This window comes from Salmo salar, chromosome ssa06, assembly GCF_905237065.1.
Source record: "Salmo salar chromosome ssa06, Ssal_v3.1, whole genome shotgun sequence".
Taxonomy (NCBI): domain Eukaryota; kingdom Metazoa; phylum Chordata; class Actinopteri; order Salmoniformes; family Salmonidae; genus Salmo; species Salmo salar.
Window position 1 is genome coordinate 25,317,895 of NC_059447.1, and position 13,160 is coordinate 25,331,054.

General features: G+C 45.4%; 1 long non-coding RNA gene across 1 annotated transcript; it reads left to right on the top strand.

The window, feature by feature from the left end:
- The first annotated feature begins 3,078 nt into the window (after positions 1–3,078).
- LOC123743546 (uncharacterized) lies at positions 3,079–3,395 on the top strand. The gene is made up of 2 exons (XR_006770402.1): positions 3,079–3,192; positions 3,331–3,395. It is a non-coding gene; the product is annotated as an uncharacterized lncRNA (long non-coding RNA).
- The last annotated feature ends 9,765 nt before the right edge of the window (positions 3,396–13,160 follow it).

Below are 13,160 nucleotides of genomic sequence, written 5' to 3' on the forward strand. Positions count from 1 at the left end.
CTGTGCGTGTTTGCCGGTTAAAATACAGAACTCCGACAAAATCATTAAAACACATCTGAGAAACGCTTCTGGTGAATTTCCATGCATACCTCAGCCTTGCGAAATCTTCTTTTTTTGTTGTTGCAGAAAGTTCGATTTTTGATAGAGATGTTTTACCTCGGGGAAGAAGAAGGAAATGAAAGAAAGTACGCTTCACTCTAGCTGCATAATCAATCCAATCCCATCTGTCTACAGTCATTTTCATAAACCACATGTTTATGCAAATAGAAAATAAATGAAAAAGCACTCAGAGGTTCTTCATGTAAACAATATTCCCATCATGTCATCATGACACAATGGGATGATTATGAGCATGCTGAAGATGCTGATGTGACACTAGACTGACTGAATAGACGTTAACAGACAGGTAGGTCTCACACACAACACAACACAGTAACAGTGGATGAGTTGTATAGAAATGGAAATGGACGGGTGTTACCGCGGAACCATGGTAAACTATAGGTAAGGTGTGTAGGCCATGCGTAGGCCATGATTAAGTGTGACACCCGAGTATCATAAGTATCTGCTCTCTCTCTAAAAGGCTTGAGATTATACCAAACTGTGTCTCAATCTTCTCACTGTGTCTCATTGGCCAATGAAATGCACAATGGGATGTTATCTACTGTATGTCTGCCTGTGGATACAGACAGCATATCAAACTTCATCTCATTAAACGGGATATAAAACAGATCAATAAAACCTGTGAGTGACTTCAAGTTGTACATCAAAATTAACAGAGAATATAACTTTGTTGGTGTGTGAAAAACATCTCATTAAAACATGTGATGGATAGTTTTGAATGGACCCACTCTGTAAACTGTCTCACTGTTCACATTTTAAAGATTAGCTTGACCAATCACTTCTGGATTGGATTTCACTTGATGACCCATCTTAGCAACAAACACCAGACACCCTGGTCCTGCACTGTTCTAATGATGAGCTCTGTACAAGGCTGCTTTCAACAGTTTCCACATCGTTAGCCAATGACCTCACTCAACCTGTAAAAATACACAAAGTTTTACATCTAATTGGTCTTTAAAACTCACCCAGTGGCTGTCTGTAGTCTCCGCTCACCATGCCTTCACAAGCCTTTCAAAATCCCAGAATCTACGAGTGAGAGGTGCAGACTGGTTTAGAATGGTTGAGTGTTGAGAGAATTCGAGGGAGAATTGACCTATTGCTTTAAACTTGTTCGCCTCTATTATTATAGAAATATGATTGGCTGTCTAAATCTTTCCTTTAACATGGAGTGTTCAGTAATGGTAGCTAACCTCGGCTGACCTTACCTTTTAGAACTATGGATTATTAGACTTTTTCACTTGAGTTTCTTCTGAAAACTAAAAGGCTTTATTTCTATAATAGATATAGACCTGGCCACTAAACATCATTATCAGTTTATACGTGTGTGAAATGGGTGTCCAATTGAAACGGAAGTATGTTCTCCTCAATAGCTGCTGTTTCAGTCTCTCCTCTGTGACTAGATAAATGACTCTTCCCCATAATGATACCTTTACTGATTCAGTGGGGTGCTGGCAGAGTGGCATTTCATACTTTATTCACTGTATCTGACATCATTATGTAGATACGACTCCAGTGGAGATGAAAAGAGTGAGGTAATACTGAAGGAAAGAGAGAGGAAGAACACAAAGAGAGTAGGCAGAGCAGACCTGGGTTTAAATACTGTTTGAAAAAAAATCTAATATGACAAATAGCTGGACTTGATTGACCTTTCCTATTGCACAAGAACGAATAGAAAGTCCCAAAATTACAAACCCCTGGCACTCTACACAGGCAAACGCTCAAGGTATTTGAACCTACCGTTGGTCTGGAACAGAGGGAGGGACACAGAAAGGACAGAGGAGGGTAAGGGACAGAGAGGATGGTGATGGTAATGTGGGGATGTGGAGTGGACAGATCAGGGAGCTAGGGACATAGATAAGAGGGAGGGAAGAATTTAAGAAGATGTGTACACAATCACAAAGGGAGATAAGGTACAATGGTTTTCAGCTAAGAATGAAGAAGAGGGGGAGAGAAGAACAAAGCGATTGTCAACAGCTGCGATGATAGTGAGAGGAGGAGAGGGGAGGAGAGGAACCATGGCAGAGAGACTGCTCTGGGGTGTAATTAAGACTCAAAATCCTGTTTGCTACTGACCGTTGAGAGACAGAGAGAAAGAGAGAAAGAGAGAGAGAGAGAGAGAGAGAGAGAGAGAGAGAGAGAGAGAGAAAGAGAGAAAACCTACTGTATAGCAATGTAGAGACTGAGGGAGCAAAAGAGAGAGAGGCGGGGGGGGGCAAGGGAGAAAGAGTGAGAGGGGCCTGTATTCTTTAATCAGTATGCCATCGCTCCAGGGACCTGGCTGTCATGAGTCGCTGTGACTGATGTAATGTCTTTCATTCTCATCTTTCATCTCCCTCTCCCCCTCCCTCTTTCCTCTCCGATTTTGCCTCTGCTTTAACAATCCTCTATTTTTCCCTCACTCTTTCTCCTCTCCTTCTTCCCCCAGTCCTCTCTCCCTTTCCATACGTCTCTAATGGTCTCTCCCCTGACTATAGCCTAGACTCTCTCGTTGATCTTCTATTTACTCCTTCATTAAGTTAGTCATCCTTCCACTTACATTGGCCAATCTCCCTCACTACTGTATTCACCTGTGATATGTAAACCAGAAACCCCCTGCTTTCTAGACTATTACCTGGCTATAGCGTTTCTTTACAGCAGCTATTACATGTTCCACTTAGAAGCCCTATGGGCCCCTGTTGTCAAAGAGATGTCATGTCAATGGAACATAAAAACGTGGGGGCACAGTGTCCATGTAAGTGTTGTTACATAGATGCTGTGTTCACGATGCATGATTAATACAAAATTCATGGTTTATTTGATGTAGTAAATAAATAAATGATTTATTGATGTATAGATAAGAATTTAAATGTGATGTAACATGTAAATTAACGTTAGGCCATTGTTTGTGTTTTTCTAACGTTCTCTGTTGTGTTACTGCTACGGAATTTGTTAATTGACTGTGTGCAATCTATCTTAAGCAGATCTTAGTCTGAGTCATAATTGTTGATGGCAGAGGCTAAGAAAGACAGTAAAGGGACTTTCAAGGGACTTTAAGAATTCAAGAACCTCTTTTCAGGACAAGCAGCCAACGAGGTATTTTGAACAACCTATAGAACTTTGTTTATAGTCGCGCCAAGTTCCATTTGTATTGTCGCGCCAAGCGCCATTTGTATTTCTTTGTTTCAGTACTGTATAATTTATCAACGTTACTGTGTTCATTCAAACATATAGTTCTCACGGCGTGACGTGGATGCATCGGAGAAAAAGACGTGCAATGCAATAAACGCCCGTTTCAAGGAACCAACCTGTGTCTGTTGTCGTAAAGAGAGCTAAAGTCCATGTTAGGACAGCCTAAGACTGAGGCTGTCCTAATATGGACACTGTATTGATCAATAAAATATTGATGTAAAGCTATGGAAGCCCACTTTTGACAAAATGGCCCTTGAATGTTTTGGTACACCTACTGGAGAGCTCTTCTTTGTCTACACCCATGCAGCATCGTTCACACCCTCTAAGCCTTAGCCCCACCCATGTCTTTAAGGATTCAGGTAAGGCCATGTGCGAAACAATGAGTACAGTAATGTACAACCAAAGATTTCAAGACTAAAGGCTGGTTTATACTACGTCTATCGACATGTCTGTATTCAGTTGTCGCAGTGACATCATGAACATTCTTTGTCATCCGACATCAAACTTGTTGTTGTCGTTATGAAAAAGTATAAACACAAAAACGACAGGCTGCATGACATCAGCAACCTGGTGGTTCAAAATAGCATAACTGATTTATTTTAACACCAATAAACCCATCTGTTTAAAAATGTAGTTAGTATATGTCAATCTAGCAAACTAGGCAACCAAAAGCCACTTTCTAAGCAATGTTTTTGTTTGTTTATAGCTTGTTAGCAAGATAGCTAACATTAGGCTATAACTAGCAATGCAAATGACTCTGAGATACGAATAATATTACTGCACAGATCATACACGTAACATATAGCTAACCGTACGCTTTAACTTGCAATGAAAATTACTTTCTGACAAAATTAGAAACGTATAACATCTGAAAATGTAGCTAGCTAGACTCTTTTACCTGTATACATGGATGAACTCTTCTTCCTCTCTGTCACGGATGCCATGATGACCCTTAGTTTGAAACTGTAATGCGGAGACAGGTGTTTTATACAACAGCCTTCTGTGTTCTCTTTTTTGACTCCCTCCACATTTGCAATCAAACGGCTGAATTTTCTCCATCTCCTTAGCTATTATTCTCTCCTTCCACTGGGCATTCCACTGATTTCAAAACTTGGTCCTCCAGAAAGTGGAGAGCCTTAGCAACACTTTTGCGGTTCTTTGTGATATCTTTGAAAAACGCTGCTTTAGAAGGGATTACCTACACATTCTAAGCAGCTCATGTTAAAGACAGAAGCGAGCTACATGGCTGACCAAACTGAACTCATCTCTCGGCATGTCCAGCCCATCCATTATCTCAGCCAATCATGGCTAGCGGGAAGGTCCCTGTCTTTTTCCGTGGCTAAACCAACTAGGCTTGTAATTTAATGATTTTATTTGTATTTACAGATGGCACACACGTTTGTTATTAAGGCACATGATAGTTCACATATTCCAGAAGGAATTTCTGCCAAAAACCCCCGCATTTTTATCAAACTAAAAAAGGTCCTGTTAAGTAGTGACACACGACATATGTCCTAGTTTCCTGAAACGAGTCACACATGACCTAATGTGACATACTGTATATGACAGGTGTGACAGGTATGACAAATGCCTCATTAACTCTCTCTTGCCACCACGCAATTTACCCTCCAACAAACCTGTCAATGTCAATAACACTGTAATAGAGCTGCAGTACAACAATACACTATGACAACAGGTCAAAACCAAAACAACCAAAATAGTAATAATGAGAGTAAGCTATGAAAGCAGATCTCAGGCTGACTCCGATGAGTGCTGACAGTTGAAGTAGAAAGCTTTAGATTAATTTTATGTGCTGTGGTCTCATGGGGTTTGTTGGCGATGTAGTGATGTTCTGATGTTAGGCTCCCTAGGGAGACATAGTGAGTCAGGTTGCCTGTCTAAACTCATTCTCTATCACACGGACACACTCTAGGGACAGCATGACTGATCCTGTGTGTGTGTGTGTGTGTGTGTGTGTGTGTGTGTGTGTGTGTGTGTGTGTGTGTGTGTGTGTGTGTGTGTGTGTGTGTGTGTGTGTGTGTGTGTGTGTGTGTGAGCGAGAGAGAGAGAGAGAGAGAGTGATGAATCAGCTCTGTATATATCATATACAGTATGTATAGTACATTACATGTTCACAGAACACTGGGATGTTGCTTAGGCTTACATTTTCTGAAGTATGCTTTTATACAAGAACATATTTTTAAGGGCCTATAAGTGCCTATAGCTTTTAAAGTGTTTTGCAAGCGTTTGCTCTTTGTTGTGCTGTGTGTCTGTGTATGAATTAATGTGTGTGACTAAAGTACAATACACTCAGCTCACTGTCAATCTGTATCTATCTCTCAATACATCTCTCTGCTCTCCACATAACCACAGAGGTTAAACTGCAACTAATAATCTCCACATACAGCTCCTCGTCTCCCTCTTCTCCCTCTTGTCCTCCTCCCTCTCATTTTTCTGCATTGCTCTCAGTTCATTCCATCTTCATTCTCCATTCCTTCCTGATGAGTCTGTGGTGGAATCCATTTTGTATGTTACAAGAGAACACGCAATCGGATAAGAACGCAAACGGCTGTACAGTAATACAGACTAAAACAGGCTAACAGAGGCCCTATGAGTAATCAGTAGTATTTCAGAATGCCCTTTGTAAGCAGCAGAGATCAGAGTGAAGATAGGCCCTGTGACTGTGTTGACAGCAGAGGAGAGAAAGCCTAGAATGTTCTCATGTGCTGCTCTCCTTAATTTCCGCTCTTTCTCACGCCTTTAGAGAAAGCACTCAGCCAGCAAATTGTCTCTCAAGAAATGCTTATCTTAGAGAGAGAAGAGGGGTACAGAGAGAGAAAGAGAGAGTGGGGGAGAAGGATTTAGAAAAGAGGAGGAGGGAAGAAGGCTATAGCAGTGGAGAGTGAGACTGGGGGAGTCCGATAAAAAAGGAGAGGGAGAGAAAGGGTACAGCGAGATAGAGGGAAAGAGAACCATGAAAGGGAGGGTGAAAGAAACAGAGATTGTTAGAGAGAAAGATGTGGGGAGACAGATGATTGGCAGAAATACTAAGGGATCGCTGGAGGATAGAGGTAGCGAAGAGACAAACACAAAAAGAGAAGAGAGAGACTCGTATCACTGATGTGTCAGAAGTAGAAACGTCAGTCAACGTGATGTGACACTAGTGACACAAAAGAGCTCAGAACAACACCACCTCTCAGAGAAGTCTCTGTGTGTGTGTGTGTGTGTGTGTGTGTGTGTGTGTGTGTGTGTGTGTGTGTGTGTGTGTGTGTGTGTGTGTGTGTGTGTGTGTGTGTGTGTGTGTGTGTGTGTGTGTGTGTGCTTGTGTGTGTGTGTGTCCGTGTGCGTGTGTGCTTGTGTAGCTGCCTCTGTGTGTGTGTGTGTCTGTGTGTGTGTGACTCTGGTCTGTCAGGTTCCCATATGATCTCCACGTCCTTTGCCATCATGCTCAGGGATGTCTGCTCGCTCAGAAAGAGGTGTGTGTGTTTGTACATGTGTCTGTGTGTGAATGTGTGTTGGAGTGTGTGCGTGAGTATTCATGAGGTTATACGCAGATGTTTTAGACTGTGCATATAAGTGTTTCCCACACTCGGTCCTCAGGACCTCTATGGGTGCACGTTTTGGTTTTTGCGCTAGCACTACACAGCTGATTCAAATCATCAACTCATCATTAAGCTTTGATTATTTGAATCAGCTGTGTAGTGTTAGGGCAAAAACCAAAACGTGCACCCATAGAGGTCCTGAGGACCGAGTGTGGGAAACGCTGGTGTATATGATTGCGAATATTGTGTGTGTGTGTGTGTGTGTGTGTGTGTGTGTGTGTGTGTGTGTGTGTGTGTGTGTGTGTGTGTGTGTGTGTGTGTGTGTGTGTGTGTGTGTGTGCCCAGGGCAGAAGGCAGTCACAGACGGGTAAGAGTCTGCCCCCAGACACTATATCCTTACATAAACACCAGGTCTGACGCACACACACCCCTGACTCATCTCTGACCTTCTCTCTAATCCTCTACCATCTCTCTCTCTCTCTCTCTGTCTGTGTACCTCTCTGTCTCTCTGTCTCTCTGTCTCTCTCTCTCTCTCTCTCTCTCTCTCGCTCTCTCTCTCTCTGTGTCTCTCTCTCTCTCTCTCTCTCTGTCTGTGTACCTCTCCCTCTCTCTGTCTCTCTGTCTCTCTCTCTCTCTCTCTCTCTCTCTCTCTGTCTCTCTCTCTCTCTGTCTCTCTCTCTGTCTCTGTGTACCTCTTGTGTTCTCTATCCTCTGTGTTCCTCTTCCTCCTCTCATTCCTTGTCTCCTTCCCTCTTGTATTTTCTCCATGTATCTCTCTCTCCCTCCTCTCTCTCCCTAGTCTCTCTGTGATTCCTATGGAAGTCAGTCAGGAATGTTGTTACTGGTAAAAAGAACATCTATTGCCCCAATCCACCACAACAAAACATACCCAAGGCCTTGTATTTATTATAGTAGAGCTCACAGTTCCCCTTCTCTACTGATGACAACAGTAAATGTTTCTTCTCTTAGAATCTAGGAGAGGGAGAGGAAAATCACTGAATAGTTGAAACCATCCTCCACTGTTGCATCAGTATACCTGTCAATGTATTTGATTAGTATGCTGAAGCAATGTGTGTGGTGTTTTCTGTGTGTGTGTGTGTGTGTGTGTGTGCGTGCGTGCGTGCGTGCGTGCGTGTGTGTGTGTGTGTATGATGTATAATGATATCCGTTGGGTACAATTTGTTAAAGCCTGCAAGTTCTAATACTAAGTCTATACTGTGTGTTTAGAAGTGTGTGTGGATAATAGGGTTTCATATTGTCCATCAGATGAAATATAAAGATTTTTCTACTCTGCATCATTTCATCATTTTGATGACAGAGAGACAATAGGTGTAAGAGTGTGTAATGTCGCTCTCTCTTTCTGTATATGTGTGTGTGTGCTGTCTCTCTCTCTCTTTCTGTGTGTGTGTTTTATGAGTGATACAGTAAACATGTCTCAAGGCCACCGTTTGCGTTTACCCTTCTCGCCATCTCGTGGGTGTGCTTGCATGTGTGTGTGGGTATGTGTGTGTGTGTGGGTATGTGTGTGTGTGTGGGTATGCGTGGGTATGTGTGTGGATGGGTGGGTATGTGTGTGTGTGTGTGGGTGTGGGTGGGTATGTGTGTGTGTGGATGGGTGGGTATGTGTGTGTGTGTGGGTGGGTATGTGTGTGTGTGGGTGGGTGGGTATGTGCGTGTGGGTGGGTATGTGTGTGGATGGGTGGGTATGTGTGTGGATGGGTGGGTATGTGTGTGTGGGTGGGTATGTGTGTGTGTGGGTGGGTATGTGTGTGGTATGTGTGGGTATGTGTGTGTGGTGGGTATGTGTATGGATGGGTGGGTATATGTGTGGATGGGTGGGTATGTGTGTGTGTGTGGGTGGGTATGTGTGTGATGTGTGGGTTGTGTGTGTGTGTGGGTGGGTATGTGTGTGGATGGGTGGGTATGTGTGTGGATGGGTGGGTATGTGTGTGTGTGTGGGTGGGTATGTGTGTGGATGGGTGGGTATGTGTGTGTGTGTGGGTGGGTATGTGTGTGGATGGGTGGGTATGTGTGTGGATGGGTGGGTATGTGTGTTGATGGGTGGGTATGTGTGTGGATGGGTGGGTGGGTATGTGTGTTGATGGGTGGGTATGTTTGTGGATGGGTGGGTATGTGTGTGGATGGATGGATGGGTGGGTATGTGTGTGGATGGGTGGGTATGTGTGTGGATGGGTGGGTATGTGTGTGTGGATGGATGGGTGGGTATGTGTGTGGATGAGTGGGTATGTGTGCGGTGGGTATGTGTGCGGTGGATGGGTGGGTATGTTTGTGGATGGGTGGGTATGTGTGTGGGTGGGTGGGTATGTGTGTGGATGGGTGGGTATGTGTGTGGATGGGTGGGTATGTGTGTGGATGGGTGGGTATGTGTGTGGATGGGTGGGTATGTGTGTGTGGATGGGTGGGTATGTGTGTGGATGGGTGGGTATGTGTGTGGATGGGTGGTTGTGTGTGGATGGGTGGGTATGTGTGTGGATGGGTGGGTATGTGTGTGGATGGGTGGGTATGTGTGTGGATGGGTGGGTATGTGTGTGGATGGATGGGTGGGTATGTGTGTGGATGGGTGGGTATGTGTGTTGATGGGTGGGTATGTTTGTGGATGGGTGGGTATGTGTGTGGATATGTTGTGGATGGTGGGTATGTGTGTTGATGGGTGGGTATGTGTGTGGATGGGTGGGTATGTGTGTGGATGGATGGATGGGTGGGTATGTTTGTGGATGAGTGGGTATGTGTGCGGATGAGTGGGTATGTGTGTGGATGGATGGGTGGGTATGTTTGTGGATGGGTGGGTATGTGTGTGGGTGGGTGGGTATGTGTGTGGATGGGTGGGTATGTGTGTGGATGGGTGGGTGGGTATGTGTGTGGATGGGTGGGTATGTTTGTGGATGGGTGGGTATGTGTGTGGATGGGTGGGTGGGTATGTTTGTGGATGGTTGGGTATGTGTGTGGATGGGTGGGTATGTGTGTGGATGGGTGGGTATGTGTGTGGATGGGTGGGTATGTGTGTGGATGGGTGGGTATGTGTGTGGATGGGTGGGTATGTGTGTGGATGGGTCGGTATGTGTGTGGATGGGTGGGTGTGTGTGTGGATGGGTAGGTATGTGTGTGGATTGGTTGTGTGTGGATGGGTGGGTATGTGTGTGGATGGGTAGGTATGTGTGTGGATTGGTAGGTATGTGTGTGGATGGGTGAGTATGTGTGTGGATGGGTGGGTATGTTTGTGGATGGGTGGGTATGTGTGTGGATATGTTTGTGGATGTGTGGGTATGTGTGTGGATGGGTGGGTATGTGTGTGGATGGGTAGGTATGTGTGTGGATGGATGGGTATGTGTGTGGATTGTTTGTGGATGGGTGGGTATGTGTGTGGATGGGTTGGTGGGTATGTTTGTGGATGGGTGGGTATGTGTGTGGATGGGTATGTTTGTGGATGGGTGGGTATGTTTGTGGATGGTTGGGTATGTGTGTGGATGGGTAGGTATGTGTGTTGATGGGTGGGTATGTGTGTGGATGGGTAGGTATGTGTGTGGATGGGTGGGTATGTTTGTGGATGGGTGGGTTTGTGTGTGGATGGGTGGGTGGGTATGTTTGTGGATGGGTGGGTATGTGTGTGGATGGGTGGGTGGGTATGTGTGTGGATGGGTGGGTATGTGTATGGATGGATGGGTATGTTTGTGGATGTGTGGGTGGGTATGTGTGTGTATGGGTGGGTATGTGTATGGATGGTTGGGTATGTGTGTGGATGGGTAGGTAGGTATGTGTGTGGGTGGGTAGGTATGTGTGTGGGTGGGTAGGTATGTGTGTGGATTGGTAGGTATGTGTGTGGATGGGTGGGTATGTGTATGTATGGGTGGGTATGTTTGTGGATGGGTGGGTATGTGTGTGGATGGGTTGGTATATGTGTGGATGGGTAGGTATGTGTGTGGATGGGTAGGTATGTGTGTGGATTGGTAGGTATGTGTGTGGATGGGTGGGTATGTGTGTGGATGGGTTGGTATATGTGTGGTTGGGTAGGTATGTGTGTGGATGGGTAGGTATGTGTGTGGATTGGTAGGTATGTGTGTGGATGGGTGGGTATGTGTGTGGATGTGTAGGTATGTGTGTGGATTGGTGGGTATATGTGTGGATGGGTGGGTATGTGTGTGGATGGGTAGGTATGTGTGTGGATTGGTGGGTATGTGTGTGGATGGGTGGGTATGTGTGTGCATGTGTAGGTATGTGTTTGGATGGGTGGGTATGAGTGTGGATGGGTGAGTATGTGTATGGATGGGTAGGTATGTGTATGGATGTGTAGGTATGTGTGTGGATTGGTAGGTATGTGTGTGGATGGGTAGGTATGTGTGTGGATTGGTAGGTATGTGTGTGGATGGGTAGGTATGTGTATGGATTGGGTAGGTATGTGTGTGGATGGGTAGGTATGTGTGTGGATGGGTAGGTATGTGTGTGGATGGGTGGGTATGTGTGTGGATGGGTAGGTATGTGTGTGGATTGGTAGGTATGTGTGTGGATGGCTAGGTATGTGTGTGGATGGGTAGGTATGTGTGTGGATGGGTAGGTATGTGTGTGGATGGGTGGGTATGTGTGTGGATGGGTAGGTATGTGTGTGGATGGGTAGGTATGTGTGTGGATGGGTAGGTATGTGTGTGGATGGGTAGGTATGTGTGTGGATGGGTAGGTATGTGTGTGGATGGGTAGGTATGTGTGTGGATGGGTAGGTATGTGTGTGGATGGGTAGGTATGTGTGTGGATGGGTGGGTATGTGTATGGATGGGTGGGTATGTGTGTGGATGGGTGGGTATGTGTGTGGATGGGTGGGTATGTGTGTGGATTGGTAGGTATGTGTGTGGATGGGTAGGTATGTGTGTGGATGGGTGGGTATGTGTGTGGATGGGTAGGTATGTGTGTGGATGGGTAGGTATGTGTATGGATGGGTAGGTATGTGTATGGATGGGTAGGTATGTGTGTGGATGGGTAGGTATGTGTGTGGATGGGTGGGTGGGTATGTGTGTGGATGGGTAGGTATGTGTGTGGATGGGTAGGTATGTGTATGGATGGGTAGGTATGTGTATGGATGGGTAGGTATGTGTGTGGATGGGTGGGTATGTGTGTGGATGGGTGGGTGGGTATGGGTGTGGATGGGTAGGTATGTGTGTGGATGGGTAGGTCAGTGTGTGGATTGGTAGGTAGGTATGTGTGTGGATGGGTAGGTATGTGTGTGGATGGGTGGGTATGTGTGTGGATGGGTACGTATGTGTGTGGATGGGTAGGTATGTGTATGGATGGGTAGGTATGTGTGTGGGTGGGTAGGTATGTGTGTGGATGGGTAGGTATGTGTGTGGATGGGTAGGTATGTGTGTGGATGGGTAGGTATGTGTGTGGGTGGGTAGGTATGTGTGTGGATGGGTAGGTATGTGTGTGGATGGGTGGGTATGTGTGTGGATGGGTGGGTATGTGTGTGGATGGGTGGGTATGTGTGTGGATGGGTAGGTATGTGTGTGGATGGGTAGGTATGTGTGTGGATGGGTGGGTATGTGTGTGGATGGGTGGGTATGTGTGTGGATTGGTAGGTATGTGTGTGGATTGGTAGGTATGTGTGTGGATGGGTAGGTATGTGTGTGGATGGGTGGGTATGTGTGTGGATTGGTAGGTATGTGTATGGATGGGTAGGTATGTGTGTGGATTGGTAGGTATGTGTGTGGATTGGTAGGTATGTGTGTGGATGGGTAGGTATGTGTGTGGATGTGTGGGTATGTGTGTGTGTTGCAGCGTATGCCTCTCTGCTCTCAAAGTGCATCTTGAACGGTGTTTTAAACATGTTGATGTTCTAAGTGCTGATCATTTCCATCTCCACTTTTATTCCCCATTACCCATTCATCTCTCTTCCTCTTATCTCTCTCTTCCCCATTACCCATTCATCTCTCTTCCTCTTATCTCTCTCTTCCCCATTACCCATTCATCTCTCTTCCTCTTATCTCTATCTTCCCCAATACCCATTCATCTCTCTTCCTCTTATGTCTCTCTTCCCCATTACCCATTCATCTCTCTTCCTCTTATCTCTCTCTTCCCCATTACCCATTCATCTCTCTTCCTCTTATCTCTCTCTTCCCCATTACCCATTCATCTCTCCTTCCTCTTATCTCTCTCTTCCCCAATACCCATTCATCTCTCTTCCTCTTATGTCTCACTTCCCCATTACCCATTCATCTCTCTTCCTTCTATCTCTCTCTTCCCCATTACCCATTCATCCCTTCTCCTCCTATCTCTGTCTCCCTCCCATTCATCTCTTTTCCTCCTATCTCTCTTCCTCCTACCTTC